The sequence below is a fragment of the Globicephala melas genome, chromosome 1 (assembly GCF_963455315.2).
Source record: "Globicephala melas chromosome 1, mGloMel1.2, whole genome shotgun sequence".
NCBI classification, from domain to species: Eukaryota; Metazoa; Chordata; class Mammalia; order Artiodactyla; family Delphinidae; genus Globicephala; species Globicephala melas.
The window spans coordinates 134,523,818-134,551,155 of NC_083314.1; positions in this window are offsets into that span (position 1 = coordinate 134,523,818).

Genomic DNA, 27,338 nt, shown 5'->3' on the forward strand with positions numbered 1-27,338 from the left:
AGGATATATATGAGGAACAATCTGAAGTAGGAACTGTAAAAAAAAAAGTTTCCTATAATTTTCTTTGAGCAGATCTGTGTTCCAACTTGGAAAATAAATATATTCTTATAGTTTCCAATGAACAAAAGCTCTAGTAATTAAAAAAAATTCTTGAATGAATGTGAATCAGTCCATTCTCCCTTTTTCCTTAAGCTAGTTCTAGTTGGGTTTCTGTTGCTTGCAACCAAAGAATCTTAGCCAATACACTTTAAAATTCCCCTTCTGAAGTTATCTTCAGAAACTAACAAAGAATTCCAAAGACTTTGGTTATAAGAATGTCTATCATTTTAATGTTTATAAATGTCAAAACTCAGATTTTCTGATATTCCCAAAGATTTTTCTATGCAAATTGGTAAATTAATCTAATAAAATTCTATGTAATAACTAACAGGACATTTTAGTTTCTCACTTGACATAGAAATATGCTTATGATATATTGATTAGTTTTTTAAAAAATTAAAAATTTCCATTCCAAGTTATAAAACAGAATATACAGTTTTTATTGTGCATATGGATATATGCATATAAAGTGTGGACGAATGTTTCTTAAAACTTTAATAATCCTTTTCTCTGGCTGGTGGAATTTCAGGTAGTTTTTATCCTTAAAAAGAAAAGTATCTGTGTTTTTGGATTACCCATCCTACAACAAATCTGTTTCAACTCTTTTTTTTACTGCCTGTCTTAGTTGACCTCTGAGGTTTTGTTTTTGATCTAAAGTTTACCCCAATTTTCAGTTTATTTGCAAAGCAGAGAAGGTTGACATAATTTTAGTCAGTTGAATAATTAAAAGTCTTTTCCTATTCAGATTACAAATTACTCCTATTTCCCCAAACCCTCTTACAGAGCTCTAATTTTTGCACTATTACAACTTAACAACCGTACACACAGTACACTTACTAGAGGCACAATAAAAATTGTTAGATAGATGGTTATTCTCTCAGTAATATCCTAAGGGAGAGATGCTGCATACCAAAGGTATATGTTTGATAAAATGGGGCCGGAGAGGTTTTAAACTTTTACCAAAACACATCAAAGCAGCTCAGTTATTAAGCTTAGAAATGTTTCCTAGTGCCTGGCTGATCTAATGCTTTGGCAAATATTAAAAGTGACCTATGTCCCTAGGGGGAAGCACATTACGCCTCATGATTCGGTGTCCCAGATTTTCCAGAGAAGACCTGGTTTATTTCTTACTTTTGTTTTTCCATAGCAAAGGTCATTCCTTTATTGGATTTTAACTTTTATATCTCTCAAAGAGATTTCCTGTAAATAAATTCATGCATTTGAGTAAAATATCTTTTTCTAGATTACAAATCCCATTTTTAATTTAGAAAGATGAGCCAACAAAGCATCAGGATTGGAACAATTAATCCTCCAATAGGGTAATGTGGTGCTGGTGACCCAAACAGGATCAGGGAGATATATGAACGTTGTGGATATTAAAAATCTAATTTGGGGCTCACACTTGGTAACTACCAGAAACTACCACCTTGAATTCCCAATTTGCATCTTAATTACTTCTGACCTTGAATTCTTGTCTCAGATATAAAGCTAACTAGCTGTATAAAAGACGCTCAGTCAATCAGTTGCTTTCATCTATTTATCTCTCTAGTAGAATTTTGAAAAATGATCTATCAGCGATGCTGGGTTGTTTGAGAATCAAATGTAATAGTGAATGTACAAGTGATTTAAAAAGCACTGTTTGTATTTGCTAAGAGTCCTTTGTTAAAATCTTACTATGGAAGTTAAAAAATACAACACAAAAAGACTGAGCTGCTCTGGTTGAAGAGGCTATGAAGGGCAGAGCCCTTCATACAAATTTGGTGTGTTACTCTTGCTTCTTCTTATGTTTATCAGAGAAAAATTGGAACAAGAACAAAAAACAAAAATCAGTAATAATTCTACCACATAGAGAACTGTTTGTGGAACTACGTTTTTCCAGACTCCAAAGAATATCTTCAAACAAACTTGATCAGGTGACTGGTTGATCAGAATGAACTCTCTTTCCCATTGTTCCATGGAGCTGGGATAAGTGAGGTTTGGGGCCAATAGTCAAAGTGAGGAAGGCAGATTTCATCATCACATCCTGGAGGCAATGAAACACATGGCCAGAATGAAGAGACAAAGTCCAGAACCTGCTGGATGATGAATCTGATTGGAGCCAGACTGAAGCAAACAGAAACATAGAAGCCCTGGATAACAGCTAGAAACAGACTAGAGTTCCTTTAGCTTTTTTTTCTTTGCCCCCGATCGAACCCACGCCCCTGGCAGTGGGAGCGCTGAGTCCGAACCACTGGACCACCAGGGAATTCCTCTTTAGCTTGTTTTTTATGGACCAGCAGCTGTAAATTCTTGGATTAATCAGAGTAGTAAAGAGAGTCAGGGTCATCAAAATAATTTAACTTAAAGTTTTGTTGAGTTTATAAAACGGCAGTTCTGAATTTTTGGTTAAAGTTTTAGCTGCTATTAAAACGTTATTTTGAATATTGAATTATAAAAGCAAGATAAAGATAATTTTTGTACCTTTTTTTCATTTAATTGGAATTATTTTCAAGTTTCTGCAAAAGTAATTGTAAAGCAGTAAGTATTTATTGGTAAATAATGTATGTATTTCCAATCCAAGAAACATAATAAGTGAGTGAAGTTGAAATAAGTGCTTTATTTATTTTTTAATTTTTTAACATATTTATTCGAGTACAATTGCTTTCCAAGGGTGTGTTAGTTTCTGCTTTATAACAAAGTGAATCAGTTATACATATACATATGTCCCCATATCTCTTCCCTCTTGTGTCTCCCTCCCTGCCACCCTCCCTATCCCACCCCTCTAGGTGGTCACAAAACACTGATCTCACTGTGCTATGCTGCTGCTTCCCACTATCTAACTATTTTACGTTTGGTAGTGTATATATGTCCATGCCACTCTTTCACTTTGTCCCAGCTTACCCTTCCCCCTCTCCGTATCCTCAAGTCCATTCTCTAGTAGGTCTGCGTCTTTATTCCTGTCTTGCCCCTAGGTTCTTCATGACATTTTTTTTTTTAGATTCCGCATATATGTGCTAGCATTCGGTATTTGTTTTTCTCCTTCTGACTTACTTCACTCTGTATGACACACTCTAGGTTCATCCACCTCACTACAAATAACTCAATTTCATTTCTTTTCATGGCTGAGTAATATTCCATTGTATATATGTGCCATATCTTCTTTATCCATTCATCTGTCGATGGACACTTAGGTTGCTTCCATGTCCTGGCTATTGTAAATAGAGCTGCAATGAACATTTTAGACATGACTCTTTCTGAATTATGGTTTTCTCAGGGTATATGCCCAGTAGTGGGATTGCTGGGTCATATGGTAGTTCTATTTGTAGTTTTTTAAGGAACCTCCATACTGTTCTCCATAGTGGCTGTATCAATTTACATTCCCACCAACAGTGCAAGAGGGTTCCCTTTTCTCCACACCCTCTCCAGCATTTATTGTTTGTAGATTTTTTGCTGATGGCCATTCTGACTGGTGTGAGGTATTACCTCATTGTAGTTTCGATTTGCATTTCTCTGATGATTAATGATGTTGAGCATTCTTTCATGTGTTTGTTGGCAAACTGTATATCTTCTTTGGAGAAATGTCTATTTAGGTCTTCTGCCCATTTTTGGATTGGGTTGTTTGTTTTTTGATATTGAGCTGCATGAGCTGCTTGTAAATTTTGGAGATTAATCCTTTGTCAGTTACTTCATTTGCAAATATTTTCTCACATTCTGAGGGTTGTCTTTTGGTCTTGTTTATGGTTTCCTTTGCTGTGCAAAAGCCTTTAAGTTTCATTAGGTCCCACTTGTTTATTTTTGTTTCTATTTCCATTTGTCTACGAGGTGGGTCAAAAAGGATCTTGCTGTCATTTATGTCACAGAGTGCTCTGCCTATGTTTTCCTCTAAGAGTTTTATAGTGTCTGGCCTTACATTTAGGTCTTTAATCCATTTTGAGTTTATTTTTGTGTATGGTGTTAGGAAGTGTTCTAATTTCATTCTTTTACATGTAGCTGTCCAGTTTTCTCAGCACCACTTATTGAAGAGGCTGTCTTTTTTCCACTGTGTATTCTTGCCTCCCTTATCAAAGATAAGGTGATCATATGTGCATGGGTTTATCTCTGGGCTTTCTATCCTGTTCCATTGATCTATATTTCTGTTTTTGTGCCAGTACCATACTGTCTTGATTACTGTAGCTTTGTAGTATAGTCTGAAGTCAGGGAGCCTGATTCCTCCAGCTCCGTTTTTCTTTCTCAAGATTGCTTTGGCTATTCGGGGTCTTTTGTGTTTTCATACAAATTGTGAAATTTTTTGTTCTAGTTCTGTGAAAAATGCCAGTGGTAATTTGATAGGGATTGCATTGAATCTGTAGATTGCTTTGGGTAGTAGAGTCATTAGTGCTTTATTTTTTAAATATTTATTTATTTATTTGGTTGCACTGGGTCTTAGTTGTGACAGGTGGGCTTCTTAGCTGCAGCTCACAGGATCCTTACAGCTCGCTGGCTCCTTAGTTGTGGCATGTGAACTCTTAGCTGCAGCATGCATGTGGGATCTAGTTCCCTGACAAGGGATCAAACCTGGGCCCCCTGCATTGGGAGCATGGAGTCTTAACCACTGCACCACCAGGGAAGTCCCAAGATAAGTGCTTTAAAGTTAAAAAAAAAAAAAAAAAGTAAGGATTAGGGTGAATATTTCCCAACACCCCCTGCCTTCTCCTGCTTCTTATATCTCCAGAACAAGTCAAGGAATATAACTTGAAAGAAATATGCCCAAATAAATAAATAAATATGCCCAAATAAAGTTTTTCTATAAGTTGTTTAAAAACATCACCATTATGTGGTATTTCCCCTCTCTTTACCAAATCCATAAAGAGATTTTAAAATATCAAAACCAGACATAATTCTGATTGTTGAGTCAAAACATTTATCTAGAAAATTCCAACCTATCCATGCAAAGGTTCAAAACCTTTCTGAAACACTTGACTATTGTTTTACAGCCTTCATTACCCTCCTGCACATCTTTAGTCATTCTTTACTCTAGGAAGTCTTTACTGACCCATCCAGGCTGGGCTAAATGCCCTCCTATGTGCTCTAAGCCCCTTTATGTATACTTCTACTGTTTCTACTTCTGCCTTGTATTGAAATTATCTATTCATAATCTGTGTCTTTGGCTGAACTGTAAGCTTCTATATGGAAACCCTCCACATACTCCAGATGGGATTGAATTCCCCTGCTACAAGTATCCCCAATTCTCTATGGTTTTTCTTTATAAAAGTTATGGGTGTGGGGATTCCCTGGTGGTCCAGGGCTCTGCGCTTCCACTGCAGGGGCACAGGTTTGATCTCTGGTCGGGGAACTAAGATCCCGCATGTCACAGGGTGTGGCCAAAAAATTAAAAAATAAAATAAAATGAAATCTTGAAAAAGAAATTATGGATGTGATTATTTTTGTAATAGGGATGGTAATTACCACTGTCCAGTACTATATAACCATCAGGGCTGAAGCTTTCCCTTGTACATCACTATTACTTTCCTCACTTCATTCCCTTTATTTTCAAAAGATTATTTGGAAAAAATGTTAGTTATTTCTTGCTCTTTTATTTAAGACTGTAGTTTATCTTTGCACAGAGTTTTAAAAATCAAATAATACTATAAGACTCAAAATGAAAAAAAAAAAAAGTGGTGCACTGTTCCTCCTTCTCTACCCTTGATTCCCACTTCTCAAACACAACATTTTTTCCGTTATTTAGCTGAATATTCTTCTGGTACTTGCTTCCATCTTCCTCAATAGCATCCTTGTATTGCTGCTATTTTGAGATTGCTCAGTTTCATATCTTTTAGCTTCCTACTGCGGAGAGTGAAGACTAAGCTCTCTTACGACATTGCCCACCTCATGCCCTATCTCACACATTCACATACATTGTTTTCCGCCTTCATGTCTACCTTTATGATTACACAATCCATAACTTTTGGTTAACTCAACATGGTCATGCAGTATAAAACAATTATACTTCATTTCTTGTACAGTTTTTTGTTTTTCCTGGAATAAAAATAATTGTCTTTATTGTTAGCTTAGTTTTCTATGTTCCTATAACTAATTCATCCTCAAACATTCCTCCAGAATTATACATTTCCTTTCATGATGTTCAAATACATCAGGCTGTTTTTATTTTATTCTTTTCATGGCAACATCCCTGGTGGATACCTCTGCTTTCCTGTCCCCAGAATGAACAGACTGTTCTCTAGAAATGCTGCACAGTTATTGCTCTGGGATCTCCTTCATGCTCATCCTGAGGATTCCCATCTCCTCCCTGTGCTGGATCCCCTGTTTTCTGAACCTCACTTCTTTCTTCCTGGTTTTGCTCCCTTGTTTTGTGGAGTACATTCTCCAGTAATTCCTGACAAAAGGTACGTATTAAGCACAATCTTTAAGAACACAAACATCTGCAAATGTCTTTATCCTCACACTTGACAGTTTGGCTGAATATAGAATTCTAGGTTGAAACCATTTTCCTTGGAATTCTGGAGACATTGCTCCACTACCTTCTTTCATGGAGCATTGCTGAAAGAGTCAATTCCTTCCTTATTCTAGCTCTTTTTTTTCCTCTGGAAATGTTTAGGAGCTTCTTTTTGTCCCTAGTAAATAAAACTTCCCATGAGATGCTTTGGTGTGGGTCTTCTTAAATCTATTGTGCTCAGCATGTAGTGGGCTCTCTAACTCTGGAAAGTCATGTCTTTCAGTTGTGGAAAACTTTCTTAAATTACTACTTTGATAATGTCCTCCCCTGTTTTCTCTATTCTTTTTTGCATGACATTTTTATTATGTAGATACTGAACTGTCTTTCATTTTCTCATATTTTCTATTTTCCATCTCTTTTTCATTTTCATTTTTATTTTTCAGTTCTACTTTCTCAGGGATTTCCTCCAATTTTTTCTTCTAATTCTTGAGCTTTTTGAGGTTTCACAGCATGAATCAGATTGTTATTACCTTCCCCTCTGCAAGTTTAGATTTGAGCTTTCTCTAGACTAGAATATTAGTTCTCATTTATTCACCTGCTTCCATGCTTCAAATTTTGTTATGTTGTCTCCTCTCCCATTCTCTTGGTCCTTATTGGCTTATGTCTTTATTGGGATTTCAGGAGAAACCTGTGGTGAATACATGAGTTCAATCCACCGTATATAGTCAGAACCTTTGTTACTTTCCCACTATAACTGTTATGCTTCTTTTCAAGGCAACATGGATACCTCTGAGTTACAGGGAAAAGATCAAGTACAAGAAAGCAGAAAAAAGAGAAAACACAAATGTTAATATTTCAAGATATTATAACATTTCCAACGGTACTGGAGCTAGTTCATACTGGCTCACAAGAATACATGGTTTTACTTTCAGGAATTTGTGAGCCAGTTGGTAATCATTATTAAAAATTAATTAAACTTACAATGTTTATTATACTTTACAACTTACAGTGAAATAAACTATATTAAAAACATAGGTAAAAAATACTCAAAATTTATCACTTCCTCATTAGTTTAGTGAATTTTACTATCATCTATGTTCTTCAGGTTATTTACATCTATTGTAGTGATGTGCTATATATCTCTTCCCAGCTCCATATTCAGTAAAGTCATATTAGTAGCTTAAAAGTGGCTATAGTGGGAGTATTTATATAAAATGCTACAAATAAGGAATTGATATTGTTCTTTTCATTGTCTAGACTTAAGAATGTGATGGAGAAAATATTAATAATACAAATTAAACTTAAGAGTGTGCTGTGTCTGTAATGGTTAGATTGTGAATAGCACAAAAAAATTAGGATATAGTCTTCCGGTATTTGAAAACTATTATCTCATTCAGCAAAGAAATCAGTCATTGACAAACAAATGAAGTTCTGACATTCCCCTTTCTTGTTTCACTTTCATCTTAATCTTTAACTGAAATGAAAATATCAACCAACATTCAGGTGGACCCACACTCATTTGTCAGTTGTAACCATAGTTTGGCCATGCTTACAAGAGTTTCACAATCTACAAAATCATTCTGTGAGAATCAATTTGCTCTAATGATTTTACAATAAGATATATATTATTATTTATAAATTGTGTGCTAGACATCCTTTGTCTTAATAAAATTTAACATACACTACACATACTTTTTAATTTATTTTTTGGAGAACTAGTTCTTAAACAATTATTAATACATCACTCTCTCTATAACTTTCCCTATACTATAATTTCCATGAGGGCAGTAACTATTTCTGTTTGATTCCCCAGGTCTTGCAAGGTTTTTATTACCTAGTAGGTACTCCTTAAACATTTACTGAATGAGTGAACGAAAGCTCAGGAAGTTTGCCTTATTCATTTTTATATCTGAGAAGTAGCACAGTGCCTGACACAGATTAAGTGCTGAAAAGAAATAATGTTTGCTGACCTGAACTGAATTTGAGTCTTAGTCTCCTAATCCTGAAAAAAATCCCATGACAATCAAACGCATCAAGGAAAAGAGTTAAGATGGTTTATTTTTTCAGGCACAAGTCTTGTTTTCATGGTCTCTTTGCAAGTTAAGTCACTTGCTGCAGTAAGTCCAGGGTGAAAGCCAGATCTCTGATTCCCAAAACAGTGCCCTATTCATTAGATTCCCTATTTCTCAAGGGCACCAGTATTTTCTGACACTAATGTTGAATAGGAGAGCTGGTTACTTGCTTGTGGCTACAAGATTTTTGCTTAAGATAAATGACAATAAACAGTTGGGAGGAATCAGATATGATGTCTTCCATTTAATGAACACACAATATATGCTCATTTTAAAACTACACTTAAATCCAGTAGCTCGGTTTCTCTCAACAACTCTACAAGGTAGAAATTATCCTTACATTACAAATGAAGACACTGAGGTTCAAAGAGGTTTGTAAATTTACCTAGAGCTCACAGCTGCAAAGTAGCAATACTGGGATTCAAAACAGTTTTGTCTTAAGACAAATTCCACTATATTTTAATGGGACAGTGTTCTTAAACATCAGCTGTTCATAGACCATTGTTCATGTACCACTTTCAGGATATGCATGCCAATCATATTATCATTTACTTCATATTTTCCTTGGTCCTTCTTTTGTTATTTGTTAGCCTAATCTGAAATAATAACGTCCATGAAATGATGGGTTAATATGTTGTTATAAAAAAACAAACAACCCAATCCAAAAATGGGCAGAAGACCTAAATAGACATTTCTCCAAAGAAGATATACAGACTGCCAACAAACACATGAAAGAATGCTCAACATCATTAATCATTAGAGAAATGCAAATCAAAACTACAATGAGATATCATCTCACACCAGTCAGAATGGCCATCATCAAAAAATCTACAAACAATAAATACTGTAGAGGGTGTGGAGAAAAGGGAACACTCTTGCACTGCTGGTGGGAATGTGAATTGGTTCAGCCACTATGGAGAACAGTATGGAGGTTCCTTAAAAAACTACAAATAGAACTACCATTGACCCAGCAATCCCACTACTGGGCATATACCCTGAGAAAACCAAAATTCAAAAAGAGTCATGTACCAAAATATTTATCGCAGCTCTATTTACAATAGCCCGGAGATGGAAACAACCTAAATGCCCATCATCAGATGAGTGGATAAAGAAGATGTGGCACATATATATAATGGAATATTACTCAGCCATAAAAAGAAACGAAATTGAGCTATTTGTAATGAGGTGGATAGACCTAGAGTCTGTCATACAGAGTGAAGTAAGTCAGAAAGAGAAAGACAAATACCGTATGCTAACACATATATATGGAATTTAAGAAAAAAAAATGTCATGAAGAACCTAGGGGTAAGACAGGAATAAAGACACAGACCTACTGGAGAACGGACTTAAGGATATGGGGAGGGGTAAGGGTGAGCTGTGACAAAGTGAGAGAGAGGCATGGACATATATACACTACCAAACGTAAGGTAGATAGCTAGTGGCAAGTAGCCGCATGGCACAGGGATATCAGCTCGGTGCTTTGTGACCGCCTGGAGGGGTGGGATAGGGAGGGTGGGAGGGAGGGAGACTCAAAAGGGAAGAGATATGGGGACATGTGTATATGTATAACTGATTCACTTTGTTATAAAGCAGAAACTAACACACCATTGTAAAGTAATTATACCCCAATAAAGATGTTTAAAAAAAATGTTGTTATACTTTTCTAATATATACGAACATGAATACATAATTATTAAACTAAAAATTTTGCCTGCTTACTACCTAAAATGACCTTGGGTACTATTAGAGATACATATACTTCCCTGAGGTAAACACTGTTTCTTGCAATGTGGCAGATTTCACTTGTACTGAGGTAGGAGCAAGGGTGATGGCCATATTTTTTGGTTTGTCTTCTGTTTCTATCCTGAAAAAAAAAAGGAACTCATTCAATCTATTTTACTGGGAGGGAGAGGGAAGGGGCCTGACTCACACTTCCTGAGCAAATTCCCATTGCACAAAAAAAACCTTCTTCCAGGGTCACTGAAACCTTCCAAGTGACAGAATTGGAATTAGACTTGGCAAAGATTACTAAATGCCACCAGTGTTAGACAATTGAAGGTTTCTGTAGCAAGAACAGAATTCAAGAGAAAGAAAACCAAAGTGTTGGAAAGCACCTACAGTGAAAGTCACGAAGGATTAAAAAAATCTAAGAAAATCTTCCTGGCATTTGTGCTGCCCAAGCTGGAGTTGATAAAATTGTTTCTATTCTTTCCTGTAAGTAGGTTGGAGGAGGAAGTAGCTGGATTGTCGTTCTTGGCTTTTGAGTGGGAGGAATAACACAGCATTATCAGAGGTAATGGCAAAAGAAAAAAGAGAAAAAAATGTTTTTGAACTGCTGAAAAACTAAATTCATAACTCTGTGGAAGAACACAGATTTGGTTATATAAATAGTTTGGAATGTGGTCCAATGCATTTCAAAGGAAAAAGATAAAAAGAGCATCAGAAACCGTAACAGTCAAGATTATGGTGGTAAATAATATAGATCTTGTTTAAAGCTAGTGAAATATACATGTGTATATCTGGTTCAGTTTTAATCTATCTCCTTTATGGTACCTACATGTCCCTCCACAATATGGTTACTACCACACATTCAGTCCTCTCTTACCTCAAACTATTTGGGCTCTATACCCTATACCCTAACTGAGCCCAGGCCCGGGGTCACTGCATGAGGGTTTCACCAACATCCAGACTTTAAGTTGACTAGAATTTGCAAATCTTAGTACTGCTACCCTCTTATTTCTTAAAAGAAAAGTCCCCTGTAGTATCTGGACCTAGAAAAAGTATTGTTTTTCTTGAGGAAATAGAATCTTTCACAATATTGAGAACTTCACGATTGAGTATTTGTTCTCATCATACCCCGATAGACTGTGTGGCTAGCAACCTAAATGACAAATTAAACGACTTCCAATTGCTGTAGAACCATCACAAAAGAATGACACACCATCTTCCCTCTCTGTCTGGGAGGAGCATGGGGATGGGAGAGGGGAAGGAGCCAGGACTTTGTGTTCTATTCAGTAAGGTCTAGGCTTCCTTTACCTAGTTAAGAGAACGTTGTTTGTTTTTGAAATCTAGGTTTTTGGAGGCTTGCTGCTGGATTGGCCTAAAGAGAAAGAGCTTCCGGTGTTAAGAGAGTAGGGGCTGGGGCAGAGGTAAGTTATCTAGAGTAGACAGAGGCATAGTGCTTTGTCCTCTAGCTGTGGGGCTTTGCACTCCACTTCCTCACAGTGGCCTAGAAGTTGCAGGAATTTTGACAGCATGGCTTTGTGCATACCTGGGGACTGAATACTAAGTTGTAAACATCCCTCTGTAGTGAAGTTTCCAGTTGCCAAATCTGGCACAGAGGGAGTAGATGCTGTTTTCAGCAGAGGTAGCCACCTTAGAATAGATGATAGACAGATGATAGACAGGTAGGCAGATAGATAGATAGATAGATAGATAGATAGATAGATAGATAGATAGATAGATTTAGACAGTGTGCATTTCAGCAACAAATTGATGGATTGAGAACTCTCTATATACCTCTTCTCCTCAGTTTCCCTGAATCAGGTAAGCCTTAGGGTCCTTTTATGAAGAATGAGACGGGGCCCTCTAAAAATAACTTAGATTGAATTATCAACGCTGATAGGGGAGAGTCCAAAGGATTTAATTTAATTTAGAAAAACAATGAAATGTGAAATTTCCTATACCTTAGTTTTATTAGTTAACTATTGCCATGTAGCAATATTACCACAAACTGAGTGATATAAAATATCACTCATTTATTAAGGGCTTAAAACATTATTCATGCATTAGCTCATAGCTTCTCTGGGTCATGAGCCTGGATATGGCTTAGCTCAGTCCTCTGTTTCAGAGTCTCTGACAAGGCTGCAGTCAGTGTCAGCCAGGGCAGAGGTTTCATGTGATGTTCATCTGGGTAAGGTTCTTCTTCCAAGTTCATATCATTGTTGGCAGCATTCAGTTCCTTGCATGTGGTTGGACTGGAAGCAATGTTGAGTGGAGACAGACCTCAGATCCTTGCCACATGGACCTTTCCACATGGCAACTTACTTCATCAAAGCCATCAAGTCAGAGAGTCAATAGAGTCTGTTAGCAAGATCAAGTTACAGTTTTGCGTAATGCAATCACAGAGGTGCTATACCATTACCTTTGCCATATTCTGTTGGTTAGAAGCAAGTCACAGGCCCTGCCCACACCAACAAGAGAGTTTTACACAAGGTAAAACTGGCATGAATACCAGGAAGTGAGGAAAATTTGGGGCCATCTTTTCATCTACAATACAAATTTTAGAACAATTTTATAGCTGGTAACGCTAAGAAGTTCATGGAAAAAATTGTAATTTAAACATAGTAATTTACATTAACTCCCAATGGGTAGTCATGCTAACAGTCTTCTTTTTCTTGGTTTTCATTTTCTTCTTTATTATACGTGCCTCCAAAACCTTTTTCAAGTATTTTGTGGAAAGTAGTGTATATAAATAAATACACTTAACATACTGTTAAGGTCTAAATGTTTGTGTACCCCCAAAATTCATACGTTGAAACCTAATCCCCAATGGGATGGTGTTTGGAGGTGGGGCCTTTGGGAGGTGATTAAGTCATCAGGGTGGAGCCTTCATGAATGGGATTAGTGACCTCATAAAAGAGACTAAGGAAAGCTGCCTAACCTGTTCTGCCATGTGAAGACACAGAGAAAAGAAGGCTGTCTATAAACCAGGAAACAGCTCTCACCAGACACCGAATCTGCCAGTGCCTTGCTCTTGGACTTGCCAACCTCCAGAACTATGAGAAATACATGTTGTTTAAGCTACCCATTCTATGGTATTTTTGTTATATCAGCCCAAATGGACTAAGACACACACTTAATATAAAAGTAAACATTTTGGGCTTCCCTGGTGGCGCAGTGGTTGAGAGTCCGCCTGCCGATGCAGGGGACACAGGTTCGTGCCCCGGTCCGGGAAGATCCCACATGCCGCGGAGCGGCTGGGCCCGTGAGCCATGGCCGCTGAGCCTGCGCGTCCGGAGCCTGTGCTCCACAACGGGAGAGGCCACAGCAGTGAGAGGCCCGCGTACCACAAAAAAAAAAAAAAAAAAAAGTAAACATTTTATTAAAAGGGGAAGTAAGTCAGACAAATATCATATGATATCACTTATATGTGGAATCTAAAAATAATGATACAAATGAACTTATTTATGAAAGAAACAGATTCTCAGACATAGAAAACAAACTTATGGTTACCAAAGGAAAAAGGGGGAGGGCAGGGATAAATTAGGAGTTTGAGATTAACGTATACACACTACTACATATAAAATAGATAACCAACAAGGACCTACTGTATAGCACAGGGAACTATATTCAGTATCTTATAATAATATATAATGGAAAGGAATCTGAAAAAGAATATATATATGTGTGTGTATAACTGAATCACTTGGCTATACAGCTGAAACATTGTAAATCAACTGTACTTCAATAATAAATAAATAAATAGGCTGGAAATGTTTAAAAAAAGGGGGGTGGGTAGGGGAAGATAGGTCCTAAAGTATATAACATGTAATATTTACTAAAGTGAGGAAAAAACAAATTTGCACAAAACAGATATGAAAAACATTTCAACTTCATTCATAGTAAAAGAAAGGCATATTAAACACTGATATATACAACTTTTTATAGATCAGATCGGTAAAAGTTTGAAAGTTCTGTTGGTGAAACTTCTGGGAGAAACAGGTAAGAAACAAACTTAAATTACAATGTTACATACTGACAGGTGCTTTGAAGAAAAGTAAAGTAGGACAAAGAGTTAAACTGACAATGTCACGGAAATTCCCTGGCAATCCAGTGGTTAGGCCTCGGTGTGCTCACCACCAGGGGCCCGGGTTCAATCCCTGGTCAGGGAACTAAGATCCCCCAAGCTATGCAGCACCACGGTCAAAAAAATAAAATAAAGTGACCATGTTGGTATTTACTATAGATTAGTCAATATGGCCTATCTGGGGAGGAGACATTTGTGCAGAAACCTGAATGAAATGAGGGAGTGGGCTTTCTAGGATCTACAGAAGAAGGCAATTTTGAAAGCTCAGACCTGGAAAGAGGTTTGCCAAGTTTGAGGAGAGTAGAGAAAGCCAGAGTGGCTGAAGCACAGTAAGCAAGGAGAAGAATGACGGGAAGTGAAGCTGGAGAGGTAGCCCGAGGTCAGATTGTGTACAACTCTGTAAACCATGGTAAAAACCCTTTTATTCTGTGAACCAAGGCGATTTGGAGGTTGAGAGCAGGAAAGTGATATAAAAGGGCTTAAGTTTTAAAAAAATCACTGTAGTTGCTAAGAGTAGTTGAGGAGGGGGAGGAATTGGGCAAGAATGGAAGCAGGAAAACCAGTGAAAAGACTTGGTTTCCTATTATGCATCTCAGACAGAACGGTTGATTGCCAAGCCCATCCCCTGCCCCTAACTCACCATTCTTCATTCTTTCCCATCTCAGTAATGGCATTACCATCCTCTAAGTTATTTCCTTTCCATATCTCCTACATCGAGTCTGATCAGTGACTTCTTTGGCCTTATCTAAAGAAGGCCAAAATCCAACCTCTCTTTCTGTCTCCACTGTCACTCCCTTAGTCCAAGGTACTTTCATGTCACATATGGACAGCCATCCTCTCTGCCACTACTTACCATCTCTACAATCCATTCTCCACATGCAACCAGAATGAACTTTCGAAAATATAAATCAGATCATGACACTTAGCTTGAAACCTTAAAGGTTTCTTTTAGCTTTTAGAATAATATCAACATTCCCTATCAGTCCTGTAAAGCTTTACATGATGTGGCTCCAACTTACTTCATGCGTGTGGTAGGCAGAATTCTAGCCCCCATGATCTTCACCCCGGGTGTTATTCCTGTGCTTATATTTTGTTATATGGCAAAGCGCATTGTTTTAAGTTTGTTGTAATTTGCTACACAGCAATAGAAAATTAATACGATGCAACTTTCTTTCTTGTTCACTGTGTTTTTTTTGTTTTTTTGTTTTTTTTGCGGTACGCGGGCCTCTCACTGTTGTGGCCTCTCCCATTGCGGAGCACAGGCTCCGGACGCGCAGGCTCAGCGGCCACGGCTCACGGGCCCAGCCGCTCCGCGGCATGTAGGATCTTCCTGGACCAGGGCACGAACCCGTGTCCCCTGCATCGGCAGGCGGACTCTCAACCACTGCGCCACCAGGGAAGCCCTTGTTCACTGTGTTTTATATCACACAGGTCAAATTTCTCTTCTTCAGATGCGCTAAGCTTCTTCCTGCCTTAGGATCTTTGCATTTAGATTTCCCTCTTCCTGAAATACTCTAATCATGACTGGCTTCTTTTCATCCCTTGGGTGACAGCTTAATTGTAAGAGCACCAGAGAGTCCTTCAATAACTACCCTATTTTAAGCTACACGCTCCCAATTTATTGTTATATCATCCCATTTATTTTATTCATAGTGTTAGTAGGTAGCTTTTATTAGGGACTTACATGTGGCATGCACAGCTCTAAGCACTTTACATGGATTCTTCATTTAATCTCCATAATAACCCCATGAGACTATATTACGATCACCAATTACAGACGAGGAAATGGAAAGCACAGAGATTGAGTACCTCATGCAGGTCACATAGCTAGTAAATAGCAGAGCCAATATATGAATGCAGGTAGACTAAATTCCGGAGTCTACACACTTAAAAACTGTATTTCCCCCACAGTATCTATCACATTCTAAAATCATCTTGTTTTTAATTTACTTATTTATTGTTTTTCTCTTCCTCTACACTCAAAACTAGTATGTAAGTTTCTCAAAAGTGGGAATCTTACTTGTCTGTTCACGTAGTACCTGCTGAAGGGTAGCAAAATGTGCCACCTCAAAATAAGCCACTTTGGCATAAGAACTATTTTGGCTGAAGGAAATTGAAAAGGAGTAGATATAAGAAAAACTCTCCGCCCTCCTCCTCTTTGCCTAAAAGCAAGTTGCAAGTCTGTATAGATATTTCCCCTCCCATCTCTATTGGGAAGGACAAAAGTTAATCACTGGAGACAACTCTAGATCCTTAATAGCCCAGAGATGGCACCAGAGGAATCTACATAACAAACTTTACTAATTAGCCTTTATCTTGCATTAGTTCCCCCATATGTTTGCCTTCCCTAGAAATTCAGACTTTTTCTTTTGTCTTGTCACTTGTCTAATAATTTATTTATTTTTCTTCTCTTAGGATGATACATAAACCCAAGTTCTAGCCATTCCTTTAAGTTACCCATCTCTAAATGCTCCCATGCCATGTTAATAAACGTCTGCTTGTTCTTCTGTCTTTCGTCTTTGTTAATCTCTCTTTTGTCACCCTAATTTATAGAGCCCCAGCTAATGAACCTAAGATGGGTAGAGGGGAAAATATTTTTTTCCTCCCCTACACTGCTCAGCAAATATTTTAGAATGAATGAGGAAAATGATAACACAGAAATTAAGTAACTTATCTGCAGTGACAAAGTATGTAATAGAGCCAGGCTTTGTACCTAGAACCACCTGATCTCAAGCTTGTGCCCTTAGCTCCTATTGCCTTTTTCATTAAAAGAATAATAGTAATCAGTTGTCATTTTCTTAATATATGTATAATATTGTCCCAGAGTATGAATACAGTTTTCTTCACCTGGCAAAATGATCCATCCAAAATGATTTCTTGGAAAATTTTGTGGAAGTTCATCCTTACTGTCAACTTACTCTGTTTTTGCTCTGGGGACCTTCTCTGACACTTCCCTCTGAGGCATATGCTGGGTCAGAGAAGTCTTTCTAGTGCCCCTCAATTGCCTCTGCCTGCCCATAAGTCTGGCCTTGCATGCAACACATACCAACTTCTCTGCCTCCAAGAGATTAGTCTTCGCTGACCACAAAATATAATAACTATTTTCCTTTCCCTTGCTTCCCACACTAGTTTCTCTTCTGGTCTGTATCAGTGGCCCTTCCCACCTGTGAATATCCAAACTACAATGTATTTTGAGAAAACTCTGCCCCTGTGAAAACTTCCCTTCCCGGTGGCAGACCACTGACTACTATATTCACATTTTAGTACTATAGATAGTTATCACTGTTTGAGGTCTCACAGCTGACTCCATTGACACAAAACAACACATTGAGGCCAAGATTCTGGCCTGTAAAATGTTTCCTCAATAGCCTGACATGAAACAAAGACAATCATACTGAGGCATTTGACCCAGGCTGCACGAGTCCATGGAAGTTAATTGCTTGGTGATTTCCTGTACTTAAGGCACAATTGCTTCCTTTTCCAACAATAGGCTCACTAAAACCTCAGTCAATGCAATGAAATTAGGGGCTTCAGGGACAGTCTGTATTCAGATAACACTCAGTGGTAATTTAGGCGATGAGGTTTGCAGGATTGAAAGGCAGTTCACACAAGAACTACAGGTCCTCCCAGTGTGAGGGTTCTTGACTATGGTTCTGAGTATTTCTGGAAGGGTTGTGGCCTTCCTATCAATGACTCCTTGATTTTATTGCACCCTATGCAGTTCAGAGCCTCTGCCTTACAAAGAAGGAAAAGGTGGGTGTGCATAATATACAAGCGTAGGCTACCAAGGAGACCAAACTCCTAAGCATAGCATAGAATTGGATTTTAACTACCCAAACAGCTTTCTTCTTCCTCAGCCTGACAAAGACTCTCTCCTTGACCAAACTTAATCAGGCTCCTGTAAGCCCTCCTCTCAACTAGACCTTGACCTTGGGCTTCAGCATCCAATTTTGTTGGACCCACACCACCTATTTTTAGCACGAATTCTTCTACATCTGGGAATTCCCTGGCGGTCCAGTAGTTAGGACTCAGTGCTTTCACTGCTGGGGCCTGGGGTTGATACCTGGTTGGGGAACTAAGATCCTGTAAGCCACAGGGCACAGCCAAAAAAAAAACAAAAAAGAATTCTGCTATATCAGTTTAGAGAGAATCCCCCACTCTTGATCACCCTCAAAATCTGGTCAAATTCGTCATCCTCCACCATCTCCCAGGTGATATCCAATCACTCTGTCCTACTTTCTGCAAGAATCCTATTAGGACAGTTCAGCAAGAATTATCCTACCCCCTTAGTAATTTTCCATCCACTGACTGACACCCTCACCCTCATGCCCCCACCCCACTGCTTGGCTCTAAATCCCCACTTTCCCTTATATTCCAAATTGAGCCCAGTTCTATCCTGAGGCCCCCTTTCTCCTATTGTAATAGTTCCTGAATAAAATCTGCTTTTGAAACAGAGCAGGACACAGCGGGGCCCTCCCAGGTACAGAAGTCCCTCTGGGTCCCCTGTTTCTTATTTGTAGAAGAAAAACAGACCTTAGTCTCTTAGGCCTTTCCGAAGTTCCAAAATAGGACAATAGGGTCACAAGACTCCTAGTTCCCTGAAGGGATACAGAAAACAATCTCATACGTATCTTTGAGTTGTTTTGCAGAAACTAAGGTCTCCCCACCCAGTTGGAGGATGGTGATGGCATGCTGACCACAAGCACATAGACCCCAGACTGGCTGGAACCAGAAGGTTGAGATTCCTGAAATATCAGCCTGTTACCTCACCACCAACCAATCAGAAGAAAGTCACACACCCTACAGCCTTTACCCCAAATGTTGCCTTTAAAAACTCTTCCTCAAAAACTATTGGGGAATTCAGGTCTTTTGAGCATGAGCTGCCCGTTCTCCTTGCTTGGCGGTCTGCAATAAGCCTTTTTCTGTTCCAAACTCTGACATTTTGGTTTGTTTGGCCTTACTGTGCATCTGTCTGGCACATGAACCTGGACTCAACAGCAATTTTACCACTTTAACTACCATCCAGCACTGTTTTTTCTTTGACAATCCCCTGTAGGGATCCTGTGCTCCAGTCATACAGAATTATTTTCCACTTCTCAGAACATTTCTTGCTTTTCCACACCTCCCTGCCTCTATACCTGCCTAGGAATGTTCTTTCACTTCTCTGCCTGCTTGATGCCTATTCATTCTTCAAGACCAAGCTTACGTTATCTATTAGCCAAGTTCCCTCCTTTCCATTCCTAAAATCACTAGCTCAGGCTCTCAAAACTTCTTGGCTGGATGGCTGCCAACAATCTACATTCTCCAGGTCTTCAGTGTTGAACCCTTTCAAATCCATTTTCCCCCCACCAGCCAGAGCAATTTATTTAAGACACAAATTTGATCATCTTATCTCTTACTTGAATTCTTTGTTTCATTAAAAAAAAATTATTGAGATGTAATTAACATATAACATTGTATTAGTTTAAGGTGTTCAACATAATGATTTGACATATGTATATACTGCAAAATAATTACTGCAATAAGTTTAGCTAACATCCATCACCACACATAGTTACAAATTTTCTTTTCTTGTGATGAGAACTTTTAAGATCTACTCTCTTGCACTTCCCTGGTGGTCCAGTGGTTAAGACTCTGCACTTCCACTGCAGGGGGCGTGGGTTCAATCCTTGGTTGGGGAAGCTCCGCATGCTGCAGGGTGTGGCAAAAAAACAAACAACCCCCCCCCCCCCGCCCCGCAAAAGATCTACTCTCTTAGCAACTTTCAAATATACAGTACAGTATTGCTAACTATAGTCATCATGCTGTACATTACATTCCCAGTACTTATTCATTTAATAACTAAATGTTTGTACTTTTTGACCACTTTTACCCATTTTGCACCCCCCCACCTTTAACACTTAAAGTTTTCCCATCAATTACAGGGTAGATGCTAAGCTCATTAACATAGAATATGAAGGTGATTCTTGATCTTTCTCCTGCCTATGTCTCTGCCATTTTATCTTTCACCCTTTTATTCCCTGCTAGTTTTTCCTCTAGTAAAATCAAATTGCATGAGGCTCCCTCAAATATACATCCTCTGCCCATCTTCACTACCAAATTATTTCTTTTTTATGACTGCTCAAGTTGCCCTCCAAGCAACTTTCCCTAACGGCCTTAAAATATATAGGAATACTACACGCTATGTGCATATATATATGCCCACACACATACATATACACGATATAGGAATACTATATGTGTATATATATGCACACACGTACATATACACACACCTATAGGGAATATACATTTTAGGAATGCTTTATATATGCCTATGTACATAATAAAATAGTTATATACATCACCATTTCTGCATTTACTGCACTGTTTTATATGTATTAAATTTCCTCTATTCCCAATGAAGTCATCAAACTCTATGGGCATGGACCAGGTCTCCTCAATATAGCCTACTATATGGCACACTGTAAGCTCAATAAAATGTGTATTGAACGAAGAAATAAAGGGAACTCTAGAAGTTCCCTTTTTTAAAAAGTATTTTTCTCCATGCAGATAACTTAGCAACTGAAGGTTCATTTGAGTTAATAAGTACTCTTTTAAATTGCCAACTCTCAAAGATGGAAACCACAGTTCTGTGTGAATTACTTCAAGCTGCTGAATGCCTGGCTCAGATTAGTAGGACTTGAGAGATTAACTGGAGCAGAGTAGTACACTTTTATTATTCTTTTTTAAATTTATTTTATTTATGTTATTTGTTTATTATTTTTGGCTGTGCTGGGTCTTTGTTGCTGCACGCGGGCTTTCTCTAGTTGCAGCGAGCGGGGGCTATTCTTCATTTCAGTGCACGGGCTTCTCATTGCGGTGGCCCCTCTTGTTGCACAGCATGGGCTCCAGGCATGAGGGTTTCAGCAGTTGTGGTGCAGGAGCTCAGAAGTTGTGGCTCGCAGGCTCTAGAGCACGGGCTCAGTAGTTGTGGCGCACGGGCTTAGTTGCTCTGCGGCATGTGGGATCTTCCCAGACCAGGGCTTGAACCGTGTCCCCTGCATTGGCAGGCGGATTCTTAACCCTGTGCCACCAGGGAAGCCCCACTTTTATTATTCTTATTGGTTGCCCAGCACCTCTGAACATTCTTGTATTTGGTGATTTCTCTACCCAGTTAAATAGAAGCCAACCCTCACTTCCTCAGCCTTTCTTGCAGTTAGGCTCCTCCAATTGGATACGTTTGTGCCAGACTTTGAAAGGGAAGCTAGGGACTTCCCTGGTGGTCCAATGGTAAAGAATCTGCCTTCCCTGGTTGGGGAACTAAGATCCCACATGCTGCGGGGCAACTAAGCCCGCGTTCCACAGCTACTGAGCTCGTGCTTCTGAACTAGAGAGCCCGTGCCGCAAATTACAGAGCCCAAGCACTCTGGAGCCCGTACGCCACAATTAGAGAGAAGCCCTCATGCGGAAGCGAAAGATCCCGCATGCCTCAACGAAGACCCTGTGTGCCGCAACTAAGACCCGATGCAGCCAAAAAAAAAAAAGAAAGAAAGAAGGGGAAGCTAGAGAGATAAAGAAGTAGGCAGTACCCAGTCTAGCAAGAGTGAGGCAGGTGTGTTCAAATTCCCAGGGAACAGTAGCAAAAGTTCTATCGGAAGGGTCTTTGCCCTACATTAGAGTCAGTGGTAGAGGCTGTGATGTTTCTCTGGTATGTGAGTTGTGCACTGATCCTCCAGGCCTGGTTCTCCCACCTTTCAGGAGAGTCTGTGAACTCCTTAATATCCTTTAATGAGTTCCTTTTCTGCTGAAACTAACTAGAATATATTCCTAGACTTTCTATCTTATACCATGGACTAATAGATGAAGGGAGGAAGAGGGGAGTACTTAATGTGGTGCTTTGGGGAAGACAAGCTAGAAGAAGGATGGGGGACTTTGGACAGGAGAACAGCAACATAAGGACCATGGATCCTCAGTGGAGCAGAAATAAAGAAGCAGGTATGAAGGTAAATGAGAATCAGCAAACTTTGCCTACTTTGTTAATTTTGCTTGTGGTCCTGGTCAGAGCCATTACAGACCTAAAAATGATTCCTTAGCTATAGTGAGCGAGGTGTGTGCTGAGAGATACTGATATCGTGATTGGTTTAGAAAGCTGCAGACTTTAGTCTTCTCCAATTTGCTCAAGCTCCCCAGTCCCGAGAACCCCCTGACTCCCCTAATGCAGATCGGGCTCTCTAAATTGTCATAGGTCTTTCCTGCATAAAACCTCTCTTTCTGTGAAGTAGAAGAGGGAGAGAAGGATAGGAGGGAGGAGAAGCAGCAGTAGAAGAAGAGTACAAAGAAACAAAAGAAGGAGGTAGTGGGGAAACACAGTGTGTGGAGAGGAGAAAGTGCTGGGGAGAGAAGAATATACTGTATGTGCAAATATCCATTCGAAAAAGGAGCATCATGTTTTTTCTTTGAAATGCCTCTTCTTGGCTTTCCTCTCTCTCTAAGACATTCATACAGTACTGAGAATTTTCCCATTTGAAAAGTCTTCCGGAACATATTTCTTTGTCAATATTAAGGCTCTCCTATAAATGCTAACTTATATATGGACCATCTAAATAAACGTGGGATTTTTGGATAATATGTTCATATATATCCCACGAATATTTATTGAGACCCTCTATGTGCCAGGCACTAAACTTGGGAGCAGTGCTGAATAAGATAGATAAAGGCCTTTGGGAGCTTTTATTAGCATTGAGCTCATCTATACTCTCATGTTTCATAATCTATTAAAATAAATGTCCTCTGCTGAAATCATTGCAGTGGTAAAATGGCAGATTAAAGTATCTATCCCAAGGTTACGTGCAGGTAGGTGCTTAGGATAATCGCTTTGTAATGATAAAGCGATGATACTATTAAAGCTCTGAGTATAGGCAGGGCAATGGAAAAAATAAATTTTTATCAAGAATATTAGAAAGAGCTATAAATCAATCAATTGGGCTCTTCTAGACAGACAAATAGATGTGTTTAACCTGTGAGTATGCTATTAGTGTTACTGAAGATACATTTCCCTGCTTCTGATGTTTTTCCATTTGACAGGAGCCCACTAGTGTGTAAATTAGTAGAGCTTGTGATCTTCTGCCAGCCTGGCACTCACTCCACCCTGGGGGGTGATATTTGAAAAGAGGAGTTGGGCGTGAACACCTTAGCTTCTTCCTCTTGGGATACAGTTAAAGAGAGAGAGCATGTGTTTATCTCTCTGCCCCTCTGCGTACAGATGCCGCCCATGCTGGGGGTAGCCAAGGGGTCTGCCCAGCTCCAGCACTGCCTGCAACTGGGGACGTATGTCTGAGTAATTCTGGACTCAGTATTAGGAAGCCCACTTGCTCAGACATCAGCCCTCTAACCTAACCTTTATCCGTACAACGGTGATTTCTTTTGGCTCCCACTTGAAGTACTCATGACATGCTTTCCCATTGATTCAGAAATCAGGTGAGGAAAAAGGGCTAGTTACTGGCCCTTCAAATTAAGTAAAGATTGTCCCAACAACTAAGTAAAGAAAAACTTAAGACTTAGTGGAATGAGCCCAAGGTCTGACATCAGACCTGGGTTTTGAGTACTGGCTGTGGGGTCTTGGTTAAGTCACCTAGCCTCAGAGAATCTCATTTCTTCTTTGGTGCCCTGGGGATAATATGTCTAGTATTGTTGCAAAGATGAAAGTTAACTTATGAAGGGAATTCTCTGGTAGCCTAGTGGTTAGGATTCCGGGCTTTCACTGCCTTGGCCCGGGTTCAATCTCTGGTTGGGAAACTGAGATCCTGCAAGCCTTGTGGCACGGCCAAAACAGGAAAAAAAGATAGCTTATGTAAAGTACCAAGCACAATGCCTGGCATTTAATAAATGGTAACTGGTAACAGCAGCAGCAGCAGCAGTAGTAGTGACTTGGGGTACCCAGCATTGGGAGAGTTAAAAAAAGCATTTCTGCTTTCATGAAAACAAGCCTCTTTAAAGAGATAATACTAAACTTAATTTTTTAAAGTTTTAACTTTTAATTGGAATTTTTTATCACTTAGCTAAAATACTTTTGAATACATTAATATGCATTTGAATACATAATTAAAATACATTTCTCATGTAAAACACTGCATGTTTTAAAATGATTTGGTCACTCAATAAATTCCTTAGAATTCAGGGGTGAGCATAACACAGGGAGATCAGCTGGTGCTTTGTGACCATCTAGAGGGGTGGGATAGGGATGGTGGGAGGGAAGGAGATGCAAGAGCGAAGAGATATGGGGATATATGTATATATATAACTGATTCACTTTGTTATAAAGCAGAAACTAACACACCATTGTAAAGCAATTATACTCCAATAAAGATAAAAAAAATTAGTATAACCTTAAAAAAATAGAATTCAGGGGCAATAATGAGCACAATTGGAGTGAAAGTGTTTATTTTCTGTTTATTAATTTCCTTTGATTATCATAGAGAAAATCTTTGCTAGTCCTAAGGTCTTCTTTGAAGTCAGGCATGATGGGAAGTGTGCTGGGAAAGAACAAATCAGGCATCTTACTTTTGTAGACTCTTTGTGTCCCCTCATTCTTTTTTTTTTTAAATTTCTTTTATTTTTAATTTATTTTTTGGCTGTGTTGGGTCTTCATTGCTGTGCGCAGGCTTTCTCTAGTTGTGGTGTGCGGGCTTCTCATTGAGGTGGCTTCTCTTGTGGGTCATGGGCTCTAGGCATGTGGGCTTCAGTAGTTGTGGCATGTGGGCTCAGTAGTTGTGGCATGCAGGCTCAGTAGTTGTGGCTCACGGGCTCTAGAGCACAGGCTCAGTAGTTGTGGTGCACGGGCTTAGTTGCTCCATGGCATGTGGGATCTTCCTGGACCAGGGATCAAACCCGTGTCCCCTGCATTGGCAGGCGGATTCTTAACCACTGCGCCACCAGTGAAGTCCCTTCCCTCATTCTTAAAGTTAATGTTCCATATATGCAATTGTCTGTGAGTCAACATACCTAGTTTTTTTCCCCTCATAGCCATCTTCCTGAACACAGTTTTGTCATCCTAGCCCATCTCTGCTGATTTCAATTCATCGTTGACAAAGGTGTGGAGTGTTTTGTGGCTGGATGACAGATTTATGAAAAGAACCCAGGTATGTTTCTATTACATTTCTGATGCATGCTTTCCAAGGTTCATTGGGTTTAGAGATTTTCATGTTTAGCTCAAACAAATGAAAAGCTTTTTATGAATTTATGACCTATAACTCTACTGGAAAATAATGTAAATTGATTTAATTTAGATTATGCTGTTTGTTAAGAGGATACTCTTTTTACATTTTCTTTGCTATCCTACAAGTTTTTTTTTTTTAAGTACACTCTCAGAGATTACTTCTTTTTTACTACTTTTTTTAAAAAAATTTTATTTACTTTTGGCTTCATTGGGTCTTCGTTGTTTCGTGCAGGCTTTCTCTAGTTGCGGTGAGCGGGGGCTGCTCTTTGTTGTGGTGCATGGGCTTCTCATTGCGGTGGCTTCTCCTGTTGAGGAACATGGGCTCTAGGGGTGTGGGCTTCAGAAGTTGCGGCTCGCGGGCTCTAGAGCTCAGGCTCAGTAGTTGTGGCACACGTGCTTCATTGTTCCGCAGCATGTGGGATCTTCCCGGACCAGGGCTTGAACACATGTCCCCTGCATTGGCAGTCAGATTCTTAACCACTGAGCCACCAGGGAAGACCTTAGCTTTCATTCTTTGATTCTAGTTTTATTTGTGTTGTTGCTGATGGGTAGATTTGTTTCAGAATGATAAAAACTATGAAAGCACTAACAGACAAAATGAAGAGTTTTACCTGCTTTACACGTAAAAAGTCTGTTTGTAGAGAAAATATTGTAGATATAAACTTCTAGGATAGGGGACTTCCCTGGTGGCACAGTGGTTAAGAACCCGCCTTTCATGCTATGTGTTTTTGCAAAGCACTAATGACCATTTTGTAGATTTAAGAGCTCCATGCTTCAGCCTTTGATTATAGAGTGTTCATATAAGGAGCCAGCCTAAGCAGAGATAGAGTTCTTTGGACTGGAGTGCTCACCCACAATGGAAGCAATAAGAATACATCAGGGCTTCCCTGGTGGCACAGTGGTTAAGAATCCACGTGCTGGGCTTCCCTGGTGGCGCAGTGGTTGAGAGTCTTCCTGCCGATGCAAGGGACACGGGTTCGTGTCCCGGTCCGGGAGGATCCCACAGGCCGCGGAGTGGCTGGGCCCGTGAGCCATGGCCGCTGGGCCTGCGCGTCCGGGGCCTGTGCTCCGCAACGGGAGAGGCCACAGCAGTGAGAGGCCCACGTACCACACACAAAAAAAAGAATCCACCTGCCAATGCAGGGGACAAGGGTTCGAGCCCTGGTCCGGGAAGATCCCACATGCCGCAGAGCAATTAAGCCCATAAGACACAACTACTAAGTCTGCACTCTAGAGCCCGCAAGCCACAACTACTGAGCCCGCGTGCCATGACTACTGAAGCCTGCACGCCTAGAGCCTGTGCTCCGCAAAGACAAGCCACCACAATGAGAAGCCCGTACACCGCGAACTCGCCGCAACTAGAGAAAGCCCGTGTGCAGCAACGAAGGCCCAATAAAGCCAAAAATAAATAAATTTATTTTAAAAAAGATAAGAATACATCAAATGCATCAAATAAATGACTAAAAACCTGTATCTGGTCAACCCAGACAACCAGTGATACTTTAATAACTAGATTGATTTCTGACACTGGCATAGTAAAATTAAGGGATTTTTTTTTTTCCTACTCTTAGGCAATATTGCCTGAACAAAACGCTCTATTGGTTCCCAGGGAATCAAGTTTTTAGACTGCTATGTCTCTAGCATCTTCTCTAGTTTCCTAGTATGGGAAACAACGTATTTGCTGAACTAATTCTTTTTAGCTAATATACTTATTAGAAATATTTTAGTGGCAAGGGTCAGAAACTCAAC